Source organism: Peromyscus eremicus, chromosome 6 (genome assembly GCF_949786415.1).
Source record: "Peromyscus eremicus chromosome 6, PerEre_H2_v1, whole genome shotgun sequence".
Taxonomy (NCBI): Eukaryota; Metazoa; Chordata; class Mammalia; order Rodentia; family Cricetidae; genus Peromyscus; species Peromyscus eremicus.
In genome coordinates, this window is record NC_081421.1 from 9,068,459 (window position 1) to 9,091,197 (window position 22,739).

Genomic DNA, 22,739 nt, shown 5'->3' on the forward strand with positions numbered 1-22,739 from the left:
GTAGAATTAAATAAAAAGAATTGGAACATTACATGACAGGTCATCTTCCCTCTCTCTTTAATCTCTTGTTTCCTGATAAGAGGAAGATAGACAAGAAAAAACACAAAGAAAAAAATTTATGCTCTGAAATTCCATATACCAACAACCCTAACACCCACATAACCAGTACAGTCCTTACTGACCTGTGCTCAAAAATTTTGCCCTTGAAATTCATGATTTCTTGGAGAGCTTCATGACTATGTCTTATAACTCTTTCTTCTCACTGGCTTACCTCAAATGCTCATTAGTTGGTGGAGGACAGTACATAGTTTTTCTTTGTACTTCTTCTATTTTTCTTTGTACTTAAACTGTCAATTCATCCCAGTGCTAAAAGACGATTAAGAAAAAGTGATAATAGGAAGCATATTAGAAAGCCCAAATCTGGCTAGTGATCACTGAAAATTGTGAGGAAAACTTACTCTGAAAAACACCATCAATTGTTTCACTGCTTTTTATAAAGAATATGTCTTTACACAATTTTTTGTCTCTAGTTGCTATACTTTTAAGTATTCAGTTTTATACTTAGGACACATGGTCAAAATAAAAACATGAAGAATTCTACACAAGAGTATACCCCCCAGTGCTGGAATTACAGACATCTATAGTCATGCCTGGCTTATATGTGATTGCATAATGATCAAATTCAGGATCTTATGGCTACCAACTAAAGACTCTTACCTAATGAGCCATTTCACACTTCTTTTTCTAAAGAGCTGATTGACTGGGGAGAGTGTAGAAGAAGTAACAAGACTCATAGAGCCTGCTGTTCAATTGTTCAAACAAAGCAGCTTGTATCTATATTTTTTTAGGGTAGGAAACACACATATTTATCAAACTATAAAATCTACAGAAAATGTATTACCGAGACTGTAAAGTCTACTGCTGTCTTGTATAAAAGTATCTTCCATGATTGGGTAAAAGTTGTTAAATCTGTTCTATCTATTCATATGTAAAATCTCAGCTTCCTTCAGAGGGGACTTTCTTTAGGACAGTTTATGGATTATTTATGTAATGAATGAGCCTTAGTAAGGTTCACTTCAGCTTCTAAAATCTATGAACTAAATGATTTTTCAAAGAGAAACCAGTTATATAATTTCAATGGAGTTTTCCAATGGAAATTACCTCTTAGGTATTTGATTATATAACTCATGGCATATCCTACTAATTATCCTACTGTACTTTTGGTATAAAGCATTTTCTTTGTGAGATTTTTTATTAAGATTAGATAAGTAAAATAAAAATATTTTAGTAGGTTTGTGCTCTTAAAATTCTACCACAAACCTTCACAGTTACTACTACTACTGATTTTGTTGTTGTTGTTTTGTTTTTATGTGTGTGTATGTGTGTATGTCTGTGTCAGGATAACAAAAAATATTTTTTACCATGAAAGGAATAAATGTGTTATTATGGTATTGCTGCAGTATCAACAGGATTTAACCTTCATATTTCTATTGAGTATACTTCACATTTATCCACATCAATTGAACTTATACATCCAAATTTCAAAACCCCACAGTCCCTAAACTGTGAGGCAAAGAGGCAAACCTATGTGCTGAATCCATTTCAATAGTATTGATACTGGTCATGGGGTTTCCTGATATGAACTCCTTAGGTTAGCAGTATCTACCTCCTTTAGGTATTGGCATTATAGGTATTGGAGTGAAGATATTACTGTTCCCAAAGATGTGTTGAAGGTGAGGCCTTTAGTTTGACATGTTGGAGAATTGGTCATTATTGGTTTTTATTTAGTTACTTTTGATACTAATATTATTACATTTCTCACTTCCTTTTCATTCTCCGATATACTCCTCCTCACTCTCCTTCAAATTCATGGCTTTAAAAAAAATGTTATTACATGCATTGTATATTTCTATGTACAACCTGTATTTATGTCGTATAATGTTACCTGTATTTATGTTTTCAGGGCTGACCATTTGGTACTAGACAACCAATTAGTGTGCCCTTCCATGAGCAAGACCACCTCACTAAACCAGCGTAATCCCTAATGACAATCTATAGACATCTGTCTTTGTACCCACAAGTGTGTCGTCTCCACCCCTAATCAAGTAATCTTCTCTTTGCAGCAGGTGGATACCATTACAGAAAACTGCAACCAATTAAAATGCAAAGCTATGAAGCTCAGTCCAAATGCACAAAACACTCCCACAGCTAAGACTCAGGAAACATGTAGAAGAGGGGACAGAAAGATTGTTAAGAGCCAGAGGATCCAGGAGTTTGTTGAGATGATAATGTGTAATCAATGAACTCAATGTGAAAACAAAACCCTCAGTTACTGTTACAGATATGTTTGAAGCATTAGCCATCAGTAGATAGAGTGTGTTGCTAAGTGATTTCAGATGTGCTTCATTATTCCCATGTCAGCATGGAACTTAATCCACCTTTTCAACTTAGAAATCTAAATGGGGGATTTATGAACTTTTTAAACTTTTAAAAATACTGACTTGAAGAATGGTGTGGAACCAAAGACCAGTAACCAGAAGCAGCCCTGAATGACAGTCACTCTATTCCGCTTTATGATCAAGGACTAATGCTTTTTCCCCAGCCTCATCAGTTTGCAGGTTCCATGCTTCCTCTCCCCATGTCCCTACTGATTTATCCACATCCCACTTCATGTTTATTCATGAAAGTATACCCTTATTTATAAAATGAGGCTGAGTGATGCTATGTCCAAACACATAGAATGATTACAGATCAGTTCACTAACACACATTGATATGGCACCTGATTTCAATAGAATAATTTTTCAAATAAAGATTTGATTTCAAACATGACTTTCAATGTTGAGAATTTTAGTTAGGTGAATGAGTTGGAATACCACAATTTGAAGTGGATAAGGATAAAGGAGGCCTTATTCTCTCTTGTTCATATATTTTCTCTTTCTAAGGGTCCCTCTTGAGGTTTCAGAAATTCGGTATTGTCTGGTATTTGTAAACAAATGGGAATTAAATGCCAGCCCTGTGCCACATTGTATTAGTTGAAACTAAAGGCAGTTTAATTTTTTTTCCAATTGAGTTCATTTCTGGTGACCCTTTGTCCTTCTGTTTCAAGAAGGCGAATGGAGTTCATTTAGATCAGGGAAACTTAAGAGCATTAGAAAAGCAACAGACCCCTGCAAGCAAAATAGTAAGTCAGAGTGATCCAAACCCATAGTTTGATAATAGTATACTTTCTATATAAACACTAAGTAAAAATCTATGCATAATATGAATTATCAGTTGTGCTAGATAAATCACACTGAATGGGGTTGTGGCATGACCGTTTGACAATTTAAAAAAAGAAAGAAAATCTGTAACAGAGAAGACTTCAAGTTCCAAATTTTTAAAAAAAAAAAAAAAAAAAAAAAAAAAAAAAAGGTTTGCTCACTAATATCAAAATTAAAAGGAAAATACGCGAGGGGCGCTACAAATAACTGACATTATTTTAGCCATATCAAAATATATGAAAGCTAGTGGGGATCTGTGTTTCTCTTTCAACAGTTCACTATGGGAAATCATTAAAAAGAATTTCACAGAAGCATTTTCCATCATGACTTATCGTCTTACTGTTTGTAATCTTACAAATGCCATTTCATCCTGCACATCTGGAATGTACTACCATTGTGTCCCCAAGCCTTTTAAACCTGTTTCCTTGCATTAAAATGTCATTTATGAATTTATTTAAACCTGTTTCCTTGCATTAAAATGTCATTTATTAATTTATAAAACATTACATGGATATAATTACTGGTACCCTCCCCTTGAGAATTAGAAGGATAAGAATGATTAAACCATTCACTAAAACCTGCACAGTTACCGAGTACCATTTGTTATTTTTCAATCTAATTCAGCATTTCCATGCTCATTACATTTCTACTATTGATTCATATTTTAAATCTTGAACTGTAATAACAATTCTACAGGCAGACATTAATTTAAGACTTGATTCTAAGCTTGACTTTCCCCAAATTCACTAAAAGTAAATGGTTAAATATCTCAGGGATTGTAATGTGTCCTCTACCCTTACAATTGGACAGCTACCTTCTCACTGAGCACTTTAAATATAATTATGTCAAATGTTGAAATGAACAAGAGTATCAGAAACTGATGAATGATTTAAGGGGTTAGAGACTTTCAGTCTTAAAGTATTATTTGCACGAAGTTACATTCAAAGCAAATTAGATGTTTTAGCAGGTAAAAACACTTACTGAGCAAGCCCAATGATTTGAGTACAGTCCCCAGAACATGCAGAAGAAAAAAACCTATATCTATTAGTTGCTCATTGTACCCCTCACATGTGGCCACATAAGCATGGCAATATGCATGTGCACATTTAAGTACTGTTCCCAAATTATACTAATAAATAAACATAAAAAATTTAATTGGATTATGTGTTTTCTTGATATCTAGTTTTTTGAGTTCTCTATGTATTTTGTATAATAGCCTTCTATCAAATATGTAGTTGGTAAAAATAATTTGCAACTCTGTAGGTTGCCATGTTGTTCTTTGCTGCACAAAGGCTTTTGAGCTTTTTTGTTTGCTCTCTTCTGTTTTTTGATCCCCCCTTTTTGAAAGTAGATATTTTCTCAAACATATATCCTGATTACTGTTTTGGCCACTGCACCATTTCAGTCTTGGAATGCTGAGGTTTAAAGCAGTAGTCTCAAGGTAATATAAAAAAACAAGCCATGTAAAGATGGCTACCACACAGAGAATGTGGATTATGTTCTCTTTGATATTCATAACTAAAGGAAAACATTTGATCATAAAAGTTGTTGAGTTAAACCAATATGGATATTTTAAAGGTACCTTGACTTCAAAATTTGGATGTAAGGATATGTTGCTTTGGAAAGGAGGCTCTGCTTTTATTTCCACAGAAAGCCAGAGGCTATGGATTTGTTCCAGATTAAGATACATCAGGTTTGACCAGCCAAGACCCCCTGAAAAGTCTCCGATGACACCATGGCCCAGATGATCCAACATCCAAAATGATTTGAAGGCAACTGGCTCAGACAATACAGCCTCATGGACTACTCCATAATCCTAAAATTTTCTTTGTGTCCCCATAAGATACAGCGCCCCCCTCCAGCAGGAAGTAGTAAGAAAAGCTAGGCCCAAATTCCCAAATTACTTGTAATTTTACTATGTTAAGGTTAAAACCTTCCTTTTTGAAAAAAAAAGAAAGAAAAGGGAAGTGCTGTGGATATCGTTCTGTATAACTAAAACACTGATTGGCCAGTGGCCAGGCAGGAAGTATAGGCAGGACAAGGAGAGAGGAGAGTGGAGAAATCTGGGAAGCAGAAGGCTAAGAGAGACACTGCCAGCCACCGCCACTGGCCAATCAGTGTTTTATTTATACAGAACGATATCCACAGCAGTTTTGCCCTCCTCCATTCCTTCTATTTCCTTCCCCAAAGACCCCTCATGCACATCTGCTCTCTTTATGTCTCTCATTAGAAAAGAATAGGCTTTTAAGAGGAACAACAAAACCTAACAGAATAAAATATAATAAGATAAAACATAAAAAAATCACATCAGAGTTGGATAAGGCAAAACAACAGAAGGAAAAGAGCACCAAGAAAAGTCACAAGAATCAGAGTCCCACTTGTTCATATACCCAGTTCCATAAAAATGTTAAATTGAAGCCTATGTTATATACACACAGGGCCTGGTGCAGAGCCTTGTAGACTCTTAGCTTACTGCTTCAGTCTCTATGAGTTCATATGTGTTTTGCTCAGTTTATTTAGAGGGCCTTGTTCTCCTAGTGTCCTAGTGTCTTCCATCCTCTTTAGCTTTTATACTCTTTCTGCCTTTCTTTAGGGTTCATTGAGCTCTGAGGGGAGGGATTTGGTTAGATATCCTATTTAGAGCTATGTGTTCTAATTCCCCCCTGCCTCTCTTTCTCTCTCTCTTGGTAATGGCTAGCTGTAGGTCTCTGTATTTGTTCCCATCTGCTGCAAGAGGAAGCTTCTCTGGTGAATGCTGAATAAGGCACTGATCTATTTGTATAACATAATATCATTAAGAATCAGTATATCGCTAATTAATTTTAAGACCAATAGTATTTGGTTTTGCCCTAGGGCCCTGGGCTATCTAGTCTCTGGTTCTTGGTCATCCAAGCAGTGTTGGGTGTGAGTTCCATCTCTTGGAGTGGTCCTTTAGTCAAATCAAACATTGGTTATTCCCACAAGGTTGGTGCCACCATAACCCTGGCATATTTTGCAGGCAAGGTAGCATTGTAAATGAAAGATTTTCTTTCTTAGTTGTGAAAAAATTGATTAGTGTGCAGTACTTAAACAGAAGCTTTTAGTTTCATGAGTTTACATTTATTAATTATCTTAACGCATGTGCTCACAGTGTTCTATTTAGAAAATCTTTTCCTGTGTCATTGAGTTGGCCTATTAAAAACTAATTGGGCAAGGTTCCTTTTGTTTCTATTTTGTGGATTGATTTGAGGAGTATTGGATTAACTCTTTGGAAATCTGGCCTTGGGATTTTTTGGTTGGGAAATTTTGATGACTATTTTCATTTCACTAAAAGATATAGAGATATTTAAATTGTTTATGTGATCTTGATTTATCATTGGTAAGTGGTATATATCAAGAACATTATCTATTTCTTTTAGATTTTTCAATTTGGTGAAGTACTCATTTTTAAAGTAAGTCCTTTTGATTCTTTGATTTATCCAATATTTTGTTATGCCCCCTTTTCATTTCTAATTTTGTTAATATGGATGTTCTCTCTCTACATTTTAGTTAATTTAGATAAGAGTTTGTCAGTCTTACTGATTTTTTTCAAAGGATTAACTCTCAGTTTTATTGATACTTTAATGGTTTTTGTTGTTGATGATTTATTTGATTTCAGCCCTGAATTTGATAATTACTTACTGTTGAATTTTGGTTTTGATTTCTTCTCTTTGTTCTAGAGCTATCAGGTGTGCTGTAAATTTACTGTTAGGAGAACTCTCCAATTCTTTTTTTTTTTTTTTTCTTTTTTAATGAGAGCACTTAGTGCTATGAACTTGCCTCTTAGAATTGTATTCATTGTACCCATGAATTTGGGTATGTTGGGTGTTCACTTTCATTCAATTCTGGGAAGCCATTTTTCATTCAGCAATGAGTTGTTCAGTTTTGATGAGTTTGTAAGTTTTCTGTTGCTTCTATTGCTGTTGATATTCAGTTTAATCTGTGGTGTTCAGACAGGATGCATGGTATTATTTCAATTTTCTTGTATCTGTTGAGACTTGCTTTTTGTCTGACTATACGGTCAGTTCTGGAGCAAGTTCCATAAGCTACTGAGAAGACTCATTCTTTTGTGTTTGGGTCAAATGTTCTGTAAATATCTGTTAGTTCCATTTGGGTTATAACGTCAGTTAGCTCCAGCATTTCAGTTTAGTTTTTGTCTGGATGACCTCTATTAGTGACAGTGGTTTATTGAAGTCACACCATATCAGTGTGTGAGGGTTAGTATGTGATTTATGCTGAAGTATTGTTTCTTCTATTAATTTGAGTGTCCTTGTGTTTGGGGAATAGATGTTAATAATTTCAATGTCCTCTTAGAGGAATTTTCTTTTAATGATTATGTAATATTTCTTTCCTCTCTCTTCTGATTAGTTTTGGCTTGTCAGATATTAAGGTGTCTACACCAGCTTGCTTCTTAGGTCAATTTTGATATATTGTTTTCCATTGTTTTTCCCTGAGGTAATGTACATTCTTGATGTTAAGGTGTCTTTCTTGGATGCAGCAGAAAGATGGATCCTGTTTGCTAATCCATTCTGTTAGTCTGTGTCTTTTCATTGGGAAATTGAGACCATTGATGTTGAGATCTATCGATAGGAGGTGTTTGTTGATTCCCTTTATTTTGTTGTTGTTGGTGGTGGTGGTATGTATGTGTATTCCCCTCCTTCGATTTTGTTTGTCTGGATTATTTATTTCTTGTGTTTTCTTAAGTGTGGTGAACCTCTTTAGCTTTGAGTTTTTCTTCTAGCATCTTCTGTAGGGCTGGATTTGTTGATAGACATTGCTGAAATTGTTTTTTTTTTTTTCGTGGAATATCTTATTTTTCCAACTATTATGTCTGAAAGTCTTGTTGGGTCTGTAGTAGTCTAGAGCTGGCATCTCTTATCTCTTATGGTTTGTAGTTGCACATCTGTCCAGAAACTTCTGGCTGTTAGATTCTGCATTGAGAAATTGGGTTTAATTTTAAAAGGTATGCCTTTACTTGGTCTTTTACATGGCAACTTTTAATATTTGTTTTTGTTTTGTTTTTTTGCTTTGTTTTGTTGTTGTTGTTCTTTATGTCTAGTGTTTTGATTATTATGTGCTAAGGGGACATTCTTTTCTAGTGCAATCTATTTAATATTTTATACTCTTCTTGTACCTTGCTAGGTATCTCCTTCCTTATATTAGGAAAAATTTCTTCTATGATTTTTTTAAAAATATTTTCTGTGCTTTGACCTAGGTTCTTCTCCTTCCTCTATTACTATTATGCTTAGATTGTGTCTTTGCATAGTGTCACAGGTTTCCTGTATGTTTTATGCCAGAAATCTTTTAGATTTAACTTTTTCCCCCCTGAGGTATCCACTGCTCTGTCTTTAAAGCCTGTTATTTTCTCCTCCATCTTTTGTATTCTGTTGGTGATGCTTGTCTCTGAAGTTCCTGTTTGAGTTTCTAAATTTTCCATTTCAAGACTTACCACAGATTGTTTCCTTTATTTATTCTATTTCTACTTTCTGATCTCAAACTGATTTATTCATTTCTTTCTACTGTTTGTATCTTTTTTTATTCTTCTTTTTTTTTTTTTTTTTTTGGTTTTTCAAGACAGGGTTTCTCTGTGTAGCTTTGCACCTTTCCTGGAACTCACTTTGGAGACCAGGCTGGCCTTGAACTCACAGAGATCCGCCTGCCTCTGCCTCCCGAGTGCTGGGATTAAAGGCGTGCGCCACCACCACCCGGCTGTTTGTTTGTATCTTAATGAATTTGTTTAAGAGCTTATTCATTGTGGATCTCTATTACATTCATTAAATGCTATTTGAAGGTGTTGCTCTTGTTTTTCAGCTATGTTGCAACACTCAGAACCTCTTGTGGGAGGGGGTTGCTGGAATATATTGGATACATAATGTCCTGTTCATTATTGATTGTGCTTTACACTGAAGTCTAGGAATTTGGGATTGGAAAGATTGTAATTCTACATGATGATATCTGATCTTGTCTTTATTGGGTGACAGATAATTCTCTAAATATGAAACTCAAAAGCTGAGGAACACTTAAAGTAATGTTCAATGCCCTTAATCATCAGGGGAATGCAAATCAAAACTATCTTTGATTTTGAGATTTTATCTATTACCCATCAGAATGCCTAAGGTCAATGAAACAAGTTGAAGCTCTTGCTGACAGTGATATAGAGCAAAGGGAACACTCATCCATTGTTGGTGGGAGTGCAAACTTGTACAGCCACTATAAAAAATCAGTGTGACTGTTCCTCAAAAAGATGGGAATTAATGTACCTCAAGTTCTAGCTATACTACTTGTGGTAGATTGAATGTAATTGGCCCCAGTGAACTCATAGGGAGTAGCACTATTAGGAGGTATGGCTTTCTTGGAGTAGATGTAGACATTTTGGAGGAAGTATGTCACTATGGGGGTGGACTTTGATATCTCATATATGCTCAAGCAACACCCAATTGTGGGGGAGCCCAAGATAGCTTGACCATACAGCTGCCATGACAGGCTTAGAGGCCCAGACACAGCTTCTGGCAGGCAACACCTGGGCCCAAGAAAAGCCATAAGCTGACCTCACCCAGTGGGGCCTGCATCTACGAGGAAATACCTGACATTCCAAACATTCCCTACCCCTAGACAAATGTCAGCCAATCAGGGTCCTGAACCCTGGAAATCCCTTCACCCAACCTCTGCTATGATAAAAAACCCCACCCTGCCTGGACTCTGGGCTCTCTGCTCTCACCACTGGGTTGGACAGACAGAATTCAGGTTCTGAGTTTAAAAATAAAGGCTCTTTGCTTTTACATATGGGATTTGTCCTCCTTGGTGGTCCTTTTGGGGTCCCCAAGATCTGGCCATAACAGTCTGAGTATCTAAAATGAAAGCTACCCAATTAAAAGTTTTATTTTTTTTATATATTTATTTTTCCTATAAGAATTGCTGTGGTTCTTTGTGTGTCTTCTCAGCAATAAAAATTCTAACTAAACCATAAGTTAGTACCAGGGACTGGGGGATTACTGTGATAGGCCTGACCATGTGTTTGTTTGGAGGAATTTGATCTTTGGTACTTTGGGTTAGGAAAGCAGTGGAATGCTTTAAGCACTGCTTAATGGGCCATACTAGTAGGAGCATTAAAGACAATGGTGCTTAGAATGATGTGAACTGTAGGGGGTCTGACCCAAGAGGTTTCAGAGGAGAAGAATTTTAGTATGTTGCCTAGAAATTGTTCTTGTGATATTTTGGTGAAGAAAGTCGTTGCTTTTTGCCCTTGTCCCAAAATCTGCCTGAGGCTAAAGTGAAGAGACTTAGATTAATTCTGTTGTCAGAGGAAATCTCAAAGCAGCCTAGTATAGACTCTCATATTTTTATTAATGGTAACTCTAATGGAGGTTTATAGTGAAAAGGAGAAAAACTGAGCAAGGAAATATAAAAAATGTACAATCTGAGGAGAAATGGAGCACCACTAAGTGGAATGGAGCAAAGTTCTGTGTTCAAGCAGATAAACAGATTAAGAAATGGTATAAAGGGAGTGGTGATCTCAGAGTAAGACCCCTCCTAGCAAAATTTCAAACTTGTAAAATGGAATTAAAGGGAAAGTTAGAGCTGAGTGTAATGGTGCATGGCTTTAATCACAGTATTTGGAAGGCAGAGGCTGGTGGATCTCTGAGTTTGAGGCCAGCCTGGTTTTCAGAGCAAGATCAAGGACAACTAAGCTTAGGGAGTGAAGGTAAGCATTAAAAACAGAAAGCTGGTGGAGATGTAATTGATCCAGGGGGCCATGTTACAGCCCTAGAAAGCAGCAGAACTTGGCAGTTTGACCATGTGGCTCTGGCTTTAAGAGTTAAGGATAGAAGAGAGGGTTTATGGAATTTGCCTCCACTACTAAGGAAAGCTGCTGAAGCCAGGCATGTGTCAAGAGTGTCCCCAAATGCAGGCCTAGAGAGCCCATTATGTGAAGCTATGAAATTGAAATTGTATGAAGCTGAGAAGTTGAAGCCTGAATTGTCTTGGAGACTCAAGATGTTGGAAATGCCAGAGCTGTGGGATACCTGCTGAGAAAAGCTATTAACTGGGAGTAGAACCAGCCCAAAAGAAAGAAGTGTGTTACAGTCAACAAAGCTGAAAAGATTTGGAGATCTGAAGAGCATTTTGACATTAAACATGAAGATGCAGAGTTTGGAGTTTGCCCAGCTGGTTTTTGGTCTTGCTTCAGGCCAGTATTTCCTCATTATGCTCCCTTCCCCACATTTGGGAATGGTAATGTATATCCTTTTCCATTATATGTTAGAAGTATATGATCTGCTTTTTTACTTCAATTTTATAGGGGATACAGTTAAGAGAGTGAATGAATCTCAGAAGAGACTTTGAACTTTGGACTTTTAAACATAGTTGAGACTGATAGACTATAGAGACTTTTGAAGCTGGACTAAATGCATTGTTGTGCTACAATATTGTTACAATCTTATGGGGGCCAGGGAGTGAATTGTGGTAGTTTAAATGTAATTGATGCCAATAAACTCATAGGGAATGGCACTATTAGGAGGCATGGCTTATTAAAGTAGCTGTAGCCTTGTTGGAGGAAGTATGTCACTGTGGAATGGGCCTTGAGGTCTAATATATGCTCAAGCCACACCCATTGTCTCAGTTCATTTCCTGTTGCCTGCAGATCAATGATATAGAATTCTCAGCTCCTTCTCCAGCACCATGTCTGCCTTCATGTCACCTTGTCCCCCATCATGATGATAATGGACTAAACCTCTGAACTGTAATCCATCCAATTAAATGGTTTCCTTTATAAGAGTTGTCATGTTCATGGTGTCTCTTCATAGCAAAACCCTAACTGAGACACTACTCTTGGGCATATGCCCAAAGGAAACTTTATTGTACCACAGACACAGTTGCTCAACCATGCTCATTGCTGCTCTATTCATAATAGCCAGAAATTGGAAACAAACTAGATGTCCCTCAACAGAAGAATGGATTAGATAATGTGGTACATTTATGCAATGTATTATTATTCAGTCATTAGAAAATGAAATCATGTAATTCATAGGTATATGAATGAAAATACAAAAAAAAATCTTCCCCAAAGTATGTATTTGCTTATATGTGAATATTAGCTGTTAAATCAATGATAACCATTCTGTGATTGGTAGAATCATATGGTTAGGTAAGAGTAAAGGACTAGGGGCACAGTTAAATCTTGTTAGGGAAGGAAAACAAAATTGGTATTTATGGATGGATGGGGTATCTTGGCTGGAAAAAGCAAGTGGGAGAGTGGAACTGGAGGATGAGGGAGGGAATACAGAGAATGAGAGAGACATAAAATTAATGGCCATTTGAGGAGTAGTATGGAAACAATACAGTAGAAGTTTTCTAAAATATATACATATTTGAAGGTGATCTAATTAAAATCACCAAATATTGGGGAATGCAGTGTCCCAACTGGCTATCTCTTGTAAACAAATGGAACCCTCTTCCTGAGACTAGGTCACACTTAATCAAACTATTGGCCAAAGAGGTCCCATGGGAATTCCCAAACAAGTTGTTAAGATTAGAGATTGTTCTCCACAAACTGAAGGCAAGGCCCCTTTTTCTGAAAACAACAACTATACAACTTACGGAACAACAAGAAGCAGATCTGGTGCCTAGATAGAACCTTCATCCCTATATTCTAGTGTCTTTGGTACATGAAGATATACTCTGCATGCTACCAAAAGAGAAATATAAACACCAACCCAGCCACAAAACCTTTGATTTGCAATGGTGTCTTACTTATAAGGTATGCTAGTACAATGGGGCCACAAAGTTTGTGAGAATAACCAACCAATATCTCATTTGACTTAAGGACAACTCTAGGAGATGGAATGCATACCCAATGTGGTGGTTCTAGTAACAATGCTCCCACCCCCAGGCTCATATCTGAATGCTTATTCAAGAGGGAGTGGAAGTTTTCAATAGGATTAGGAGGATTAAGAAGCATGGCATTGTTTGAAGAAGTGTTTTAAAGGGCTCATATATGAATGCTTAGTCACAAAGGAAATGAAATCTTTAATAGGATTTTAAAGATTAGAAGGTGTGGCATTGTAGGAAGAAGTGAGGGGTTGAAAAGCCCATACCAGACCCAGTCTCTCCTCCCCCCTCTCCACCTGTTTGTGGATCATGAATTAACTCTCAGCTACTTCTACAGAACTCCTCCTGCCTGCCAACATGCTCCATGCCATGATGATAATGAACTAAAACTCTGAATTTGTAAGTAACCTCCAATTAAATGCTTTCTTTCATAAGAGTTGCCTTGGCCATGGTGTCTCTTCACAAGAATAGAACAGTGACTAAGACATTCCATGTTAATTGGGTGAATAAGAACCTGAGATAATATAGAAAGAAAGAAAGAAAGAAAGAAAGAAAGAAAGAAAGAAAGAAAGAAAGAAAGAAAGAAAGAGAGAGAGAGAGAGAGAGAGAGAGAGAGAGAGAGAGAGAGAGGAAGGAAGGAAGGAAGGAAGGAAAAAGTATCAATAAAATCACTCCTAATGATGTTCTTCTACCCTCATAGATCAGCCATCAAAGACTCTTCCTCCTGCAAAAGATGGGGACAAACACAGAGCTCACAGCCAGACATTAGGCAGATAATGAGACACCTGGGAGCATGAAGACCTAACTAGGATGGCTCTAACAAATAGCTCCCCTCAAGGATCAGGGAAATCCAAGAAAGAGGAGGCAAAAAGAGTTTAAGAGCTAGGGGAGATGAAGGACAAGAAAACAAGGCCCTCTAAATCAAGATGATCAAAGCAGAAATTAACTCACAGAGACTGAGGCAGGATGTATAGGGCCTGTGTAGGCCTGCATCAGGTCCTCTGTGTGTATATTATGGTTTCTAGTTTAGTCTTTTTATTGGATTTCTGAATGTGTGAGGGAGTGGGTCTTTATTTCTTCTGCTTTCTCTTGGACTCTTTTCATTCTGTTCGTTTGTTTTGTTCAATTTCAAAGTGTTACTTTTTCTTTATTTTATTTTATTTTACTATTCCTTTTAAGCCTGTTTTTTGGGTTTTTTTTTTTTTTTGGTTTTTTGTTTTGTTTTGTTTTTTGTTTTTTGTTTTTCGAGACAGGGTTTCTCTGTGTAGCTTTGCGCCTTTTCCTGGATCTCGCTCTGTAGACCAGGCTGGCCTCAAACTCAGAAAGATCCACCTGCCTCTGCCTCCCGAGTGCTGGGATTAAAGGCGTGCGCCACCACCGCCTGGCCTTTTAAGCCTGTTTGTTTTCTAATGAAAGACATAAAAGGAGTGCATCTGGATGTGAGGAGTTGGGGAGGGGAAATTCGAATCATGATATATTCTCTGAGGAAAAAAAAACTATTTCCATTAAAAGGAAATAAATAAAACCTGCATATAAATCTGATAAGAAAATAAATGTTTATATTTGGGAAACACTATTGACTAACTGCAAAAGTTAGTATTTTAATTGCAGGGTTTTTTTATTTAACTATTTTGGACTTTTAAAATAGATTTATTTTTATTTCTTTAGTCATGTTATTTTACTAGTTTTTCTGTCTATGACATTATTATATCCTTCTTTAAAGAACGAAGACAATGAAAATTAATCTTTCCTTCTAAAGTTTTTTCTTTAGTATTAAAGTTAAAAATTTCTTTGAGTTTTAAGTACTAGTAATGTTATGTATAAATCACTGGGTTTGTCAAAAATTTATAAACAGCTATCTAATTTCTTTCCCATTAACAATGAACTTCGATGTTTTACATGTATGTTTAAGAAAGTGCAACCAGCAAAGCCAAATTGTATGAAGAACTTTACAAACAGTATACCTTTTAAAAACTGATAAATAAGAGTGTAATTTCTTATAGAACCTGGATTCAAAGAAATTATACAAATGGTATTTAATTGTTATAGGAAGAATTTAATTACAACACTTATTTAAATAAATAAAATGAGCCAAGGAAGTATACTTTAAGAAGTGAGTTTTGTAGAAAATCACTTAGGATTTAATTTTGGGAATATTGCCATCACACACTAAAATGATAACAAAGTACTGGAAACACAATATATAAGAAAATGCACATAACAATCATAGGAATAAGTAAAAAATGTCAGGAAATATAAGTGAATGGAAATCTCTGATTCAAGCTTTAGATATGAGATGACATAGTTAAAAAATCTAATGGCTGAATTTAGCAGTTCCTGGGTATGGCATAATATTTTTTTCATTCAGGCAAGATTCACTTTAAAAAGACAATTTTCAAATTAAGATGTACTCACATAATTAACAGAACTGTCAATGACCTAGAATTAACCTGGTCAGGAATGCTTTAAATGTTAAGGATGAAAAGGAGAATGATTCTGATAAAATTCAAAAGAAGCCTTCTGTATTCCTAACCAGGATTTCTTTATATCTTCTACAGGAAATTAGAGGAGTTGTATAGTGTAAAATCAGCAGAAGGAAAAGCAGAGCTCTCAACAATTACTCTATTCAGGGACCACATTTCCTCTCAGTGTTCTGTGAGAGGCAACACATCCGCAGGTATTGAGGAATTCAGGTGAACGAGCCAGTGAACACTTCTGTTAATTCTTAGATTGAAGGATGAAAGCCTGATACCTTCTAATTTAGTGTGAAAAAGCAGAAAACAAATATCAAAAGCAAACAAAAGTTGCCCATATATAGTGTCTGAATACTTCTAGTTCTCTGTTTTAGTGTCATCTTGAAAAACATTCTATTCAGAAGGTAAACCCTATTTAAATCTGTGTATGCAGTCTTCTGCAGCAAAATTTTCACCATGTCCTAAATTTTCTTTATATATATATACATGTATATATATATAATTTCTTGAAGTTATGTTTTATGGAATTATAGCCTACAGCATTTGAATATTATTAACAGGTATGGTCAAATATATGACAATCTAATATTGGCAGCCTTTACAGAAGGGTGTCTGCACACTGTTTTTGTTTAATCATGGCACCTATTACAGGTATAGATAGTACTAAAAATATTAACATCTGTACATTTTTCTGACAAGTAATTAACCCCAGGCTTTGTTTAACTCTTTGCTTCTATGTAATCCATTTTTGCTGGCTTCTTAGGCACTTCACTTAGGATCCATTTCCTGCTCTGCCATGTCAGGTCATTACAACCCTTTTATGACTTAAGAAATTTCACAAGGTATTTGTGCTGTGAATTCTGGAAGGCAATGAAAATAAAGACCCACTTATATCCACCAATATACCGAGACAATGGAAGGGAATTGAAAGCAGGGGAGATGTGTCACATGAAAGAGGATTATAGATATCCTGCAGCTCTGGGTCTCTGGGTCATCTCAGATAGTGTGGGTGTTGGGGTAGGCCAAGTCCTAACCCTGGGTGTGAGCCTGGGCAGCTGTAGGGTTGGTCCCCTAGATGGGAAATGGGGACAGCTCTCCAATGGTCACAATTTCAGGGCTTGCTCACCCACACCTACACTAAGACTGTTGGCTCTATTGTGCTGCCCAGGTGAGATGCAGAGCGGCAGCAGGACGTCCAGGAAGAGCCCTAGTGGGGGCCCAGCACCGAATGTGTACTGGTGACCAGGACCCTGGAAGCAGACCAGTGACATTTTGCAATGAACACTTGCAAGCAAAGATTGTAGACGAAAGGGTATGTGGTATGAGTTGTTGTGTGGCACTGCAGCTTCCCATGACAAGATTTTTAATTCCTTTGCCTTAAAAAACAAAAACAAAAACAAACAAACAAAAAACTTTTTTCAGTTTATTTTCTTCCTTTTTTCTCCTGAATTTTGTTTTATTGGGCATAGGGCTGGGAGGGGGCAGAGGCCGAAGGCAGAATAGGATCAAAACACATGATATGAAAGACAGACAATAAATTTTAAAAAATTAAAAAAAGAGAGAGAGAGAATTGTAATTTCTAAGTTATAAAAGCTGGAAATAGCTTTCACTTCTGGTGAGGAGAATAAATGTATTTGGACAAATAGCTGTGTTTTTGTGGGGGTTTTTTTATTTGTTTGTTTTTTGCCTTTTAATCAGGAGCAATTTTTTTTATCTCCTCTCTCATTTTTTTTTGGGGGGGGGTGGACACGGAGGGGTGTTGGGTCAATCAGTTCCTAAACTTCTCAGCTGACTCTTCCTACCTTACCTTACTACCCACCTCCTGTGAACCTGAACTGTGGAGATGTCAGAATATGAGTGATTTTCTGAGGTGTTCAGAAGATCCAATGCAATATACTGTGCTACTTTGAACATAGCATAATTCTCCAAAAAATCGTTTAAATACTTTAAACCCTTTAAATGGCATCTCACTGGTCTTACCTATTCCTCTGGTCTCTCCTCCTGCAAACTTCATCCTAATGACATCTGTCAGTTACATGAATTTGATCTTATGGCTTCTGCTAAGATGTCATGCTAAGGAGGAAATTGTCCACCTAAAAGTAATGTCTACCTAAATCCCATGACTGCAACTGTGCTTAGATGTTGGATTTTTGTAGATATAACTAGGTTACAATAAGCATCATTGTGGGTTGGGTACCCTTATAAGGTGAGGGAGATTTGACACAGATGATACCAGATGACAGTAGTAGATAGAGACTATGTACAATCCAGGGATGGAAAAGCTTCTGGCTGCCCCTGAAAAGTGAGAGAGCAGTACTGACATATTCTCTTTCAGAGCCTATGGGTTTAACCAGCCTTGCAGACTCCTCTCCTGAGAACTTCCGTCTCTAGTACCAAGAATGAATGAGTATCTTAGAGTTACCATTGCAGGTCATATGTTGCCAAAGCTCTAGTAAAATAATAGAAATTTATTCAGACTAACATTGACAGGGTCTAACAATAACCAATGAGAAAATATTAAGGTGTTCTAGAGAAGGAGAATCAGTAGCCTATTAGGAATTTGGGGAGTTAATTTATTTGACAGTGGAAGTTGAGAAGTGCTGGGGATGCTGTGAATGTGTTGCTCTGATTGATTGATAAATAAAACACTGATTGGCCAGTATCCAGGCAGGAAATATAGTGTAGGCGGGATAAGGAGAGAAGAGAATTCTAGGAGGTGAAAGGCTGAGTCAGGAGATGTTGCCAGCCACCGCCGCCATGAGAGCAAGATGTGAAGGCAGAACTGGGAAAAGATACCAAGCCACGTGGCTAAACATAAATAAGAATTATGGGTTAATTTAAGATTTAAGATGTAGCTAGCAAGAACCACGGCCATACAGTTTATAAGTAATATAAGTTTCTGTGTGTTTACTTGGGGCGTGCTAGTGGGAGAGACTTGTCCCGACTGCCAGCAGGCCGGGACACAAGAAATCTTTAGCTACAAAAAGTCTCTCAAGCTGTCATCTGCTTCTTCAAAACTTTGCCAGACATAAATTATAAGAACACAAGTGTACTCTGAGAAATATATTGCTGCTGCAGAGACAGTATTAGCAGACTTTTAATATTTTATCATTACCAATCACGTGTTCTTAATATGAAAATAGCTATTACATCTACATCACAATTATCAGAGACAGACATGAATTTTGAGAGTTCCCTCACATTTGTATCAACATAATAGATTTCTGAATTTCTATTTTTTCACATCCACAATAATTGGAAGTCTCTTTTTGGTAAAGTTCTTGTACACCATCATAACGCTACCCTCCTAAACACACAATTTATCCCAAAATTGTGGTAGAAACACTCAGTTTCACTTGATTTCCCATTCTCACACTTTTATCATTAATGAAATGTCAATGATTATACAGAATAAAGAACTAAGTAGTTACGTGTGATCACATAACATTGTAGTGACTGAGACATAGGTGAGATAGTATTGCTTCAAATGTAGGAAGTGTCCTTAAAGGGATTCAGTGGTCCTCCTCCTTCATCTTCTTGTGTAGCTTTTCCTTCTTATTTTTATAAGTGACATGAAGATATTTGTCATCAAATTATTTGAGATAACAATTAAAAGTAGCAGCCATTTGGTATGTATAATTTTTGGTGCAAATGGTAGAGGTGGTCCTCAGTTAACACTTTCATGGGTCAGTAATAAATGCTGCAATTCCATCTGTTGCTCATTCTCCTCTGTTAGGGTTGTATAGTTGAGGGCAGAATTGAGTTTCAAGCAGTTATTGAATCAAAGTCCTAGGTACTAGAGTTGGCCATTATCTCTACTTCATATCCTTCAGTGTTGCATGGTAATCCATTCTACCAGTGTTGCAAGTCATACTAGAGACAGTCTATGGTGTCTTTTGAAGGCCTTATTTGATTAGTCTGGGCCTGCCAGCATATGTTGCCCTTGATAACAACAGTGATGTGGGATGACTTTCTCTACACTGAATATGTGTTGCTCTGATTGGTTGATAAATAAAATGCTGATTGGCCAGTAGCCAGGTAGGAAGTTTAGGCAGGCAAGCAGATGAGGAGAATTCTGGGAAGAGGAAGGGTAGAGTCAGGAGTCGCCAGCCAGACACAGAGGAAGCAAGATGACAAGGCAAAACTGAGAAAAGGTACCAAGCCACATGGCTAAACATAAATAAGAATTTTGGGTTAATTTAAGTGTAAGAGCTGGTGAGTAATAAGCCTGAGCTAATGGCCCAAAAGTTATAATTAATATAAGCTTCTGTGTGTTTACTTGGGGGATGTGAGTGGGAGAGATTTGTCCTGACCGCCAGCTGGCTGGGACACAAGAAAACTTCTGACTACACAACAGTCCACAGTTTAGATACCTACACCACATCTGTAGAATCCCTTCATCTTTCCTTATCTTAAATCTAGAAGAACATCAGTTACTACTAACTTGAGTATTACATGTGGTGTATAGGGAAGATGAGGGTGGACTGCTCAGAAGCCAAGGTGCTGTCTTACACACTGATGATTTCCCACACATGAGGTAAAAAAAGAAATTTGTACCAAGGAGCTCCAGTTGCTTCTGTATGTGAAATATGTTTGCTGTCTTGCTTACTGTTTTTGTTTGCAAATATTCTGAATACTTGTAGTTAAAGATAATTCTAACTAACACACTAGCAATATCTCACCTTTTCCCCCGAAAAATAATACTACACAGCTGCTCATGTTTGTCTACTGTCCCCTGCTGTCTCACACTCTGTTCATCTGCAGTTCTCCCCCTTAGAACTTTGCTAGTTGTTTGCTCGATAATCCATCAAAAAAATCAATATATAAAATATTCAACATATGGCTATAGAACTAATTTGAATTGAACTTTACAAAATGTTTTCTAATTTGTTCCATTGTGACTATAGAACATTAAAATGGTATTTTATCATAAATACTTTAGAAAAATACTTGTCTGATATTTTGCATTCATATTCAAACTTGTTCTTCTTTACTTTAGCTCCAACCAAATAAATAAAATTTTATGAGTTGGATATAATGGAGCATACTTGTCACCTCCATCCTGGATACAAGAGGGATCCTGAGTTTGATGCTAACTCTGCCCAGAAAACAAACAAACAAACAAACAAAAACCCAAACAAAACCCAATGACAACCAAATAAAAACATACATATAAAATGACAAAACAATTAATAAAGTGTGAATTTAAAATGTTATTTGGAGAAAGATTTTCTAGTTTAACTCACTGTTCAGCATTCCTGTGATAGTTTACTGTTGGAGGTAGGGTAAAGCTGCAGCATTTCTGTGATCCTGGGAGCTCTTGGCCACCCTTTCATGTCATTTATGACATCAGAGAATGGCGTCTTTCTCCTCTTTCTCTGTATGGCCCACAGTGGAGCTGGCAATTGTACTTTTTGACTGCCTCACTTCACCCACATCCATAACCAGGAACTTAACTTCAAAACACTTCAGCATTTTTCTGTATCTGCATTTATTCTGAGAAATCCTCACTCATGAACATAAGTTTCTCTTACAGTTATAGTTTATTTTTTACACTTGTGTCATATAAATGGAGATACATGGTTGAGAGAACACAAACCACTGTGCATCCTTATAACTTTTCTCTTTTCATTCATCAGTCAGAAATTTTGATAGTTAGCAATGTTCCTAGAAAATGGCCTACAGAATCCCATTAAATTTTATCACAGTGAGTTGCATATATTCTGAAAGAAAGAAAGTAAAATATGAAATATTTTTAAAAGAAACATACATGAATCAATGGTTAGGAAAAATATTGATCAAAAACAAACAATAAACAAACAAAAAACTCCACCTAGTTGAGACTTACATACCAAAAGAAAAAGCTTCTCAATGACCTCATCATTTCAGGTCACTATTACTATTCTCAGTGTAGTTTGGTTTAAATTTGGAATTAATTTTTCTTAGATATATGATATCTTAAAAGTTTTTGTTTATTTTTAGTTAGTTTATACAAGTATGTCATTCAAGCCTTTTTTGAAGATTTTTAAAAAAGGACACTGACTGATTAAATTTGTGTAGAATTTTAAACAGATGGCAAAATCCAAAAGATGTACATGTAGAGTGGGTGGATTTAAACTACCTTCAAGATTAGTGCACTGGAGAGATGACTCAGTCAGGAAATCATTTTCTTTGTAAAATGAGGCTTTGAGTGTGATAAGCTAGATCTCATGCAAAAAGTCAGGTGTGGTGGCATGTGTTAGGAATATCAATAAGAAAGAGAGAGAGCTAGGAGGATCCCTGGGGTTCATTGATCAGTCAATCAAACCTATTCGCTGAACTCCAGATTCAATGAGAGACTCTGTCTCAAAAGAGAAAAAGAGACAGCAAGTGAGGAAGACATTCCGACATTAACCTCTAGCTTCTATGCCCGTACTCGTGCTTGGGCACCCACAGGAATGCAAGCACACACACATAAACACACACACACACACTCACACACACACACACACACACTCACACACACACACACTCACACATATACACACACTCACACACATGCACACACACTCACACATATACACACACACACACACACACTCACTAATACATATACACTATTTACACATAGAGAAATCATTTACCCTTATGCAATCACTGTTTTTGTAATATTGTAATAGCATCCTGGTGCTGATTAAATTAAATACATATAGTTCCGTATTTTCTTTTCACCATTGTACATATATTGTCTATCACTGTTTTATACAGCCGCTACAACAAATGCCTACAAACTATATCAGCCAGCCTTCTATCAAGAAAGCAAGACTTAAGTTTTAGGAAGTGCAGTACGTAGAGAAATTATGTCTGACGAATTTATTGAAGGAATTGTTATGTTAAAGAAACAGAGAGGATCCAGAAAAAAATGAAACAGAATCATTACAGATCCGTGGAGGGCATGACAAGAAAGTGTAAGGAATCTAATAGGACAAAAGCCCAGAGCTGGCGGCCATCACTGCTCTGTTACCACTGTCTTAGAGCTGCTCAGGAGGAAGTCAGGTTCCTAGGAAGTGCAGCTGAGCAGGAGGAAGTGAAAAACTACAGATCCCGGCCATCCTCCTTCACTGCCTGGTCTAGGACATTCGAAATACAGTGGTTTTTATTCACTTCCCTTCTCCCCA

General features: G+C 36.7%; 1 long non-coding RNA gene across 1 annotated transcript in view; it reads right to left on the reverse strand.

Moving 5' to 3' along the window:
- Positions 1–20,906, reverse strand: part of LOC131912352 (uncharacterized) — an 84,577-nt gene extending 63,671 nt beyond the window's left edge. Inside the window, exon 1 of the long non-coding RNA XR_009379601.1 lies at positions 20,829–20,906. This is a non-coding gene — a long non-coding RNA (uncharacterized LOC131912352). The remainder of the gene's footprint in view (positions 1–20,828) is intronic.
- Between the last annotated feature and the right edge of the window lie 1,833 nt (positions 20,907–22,739).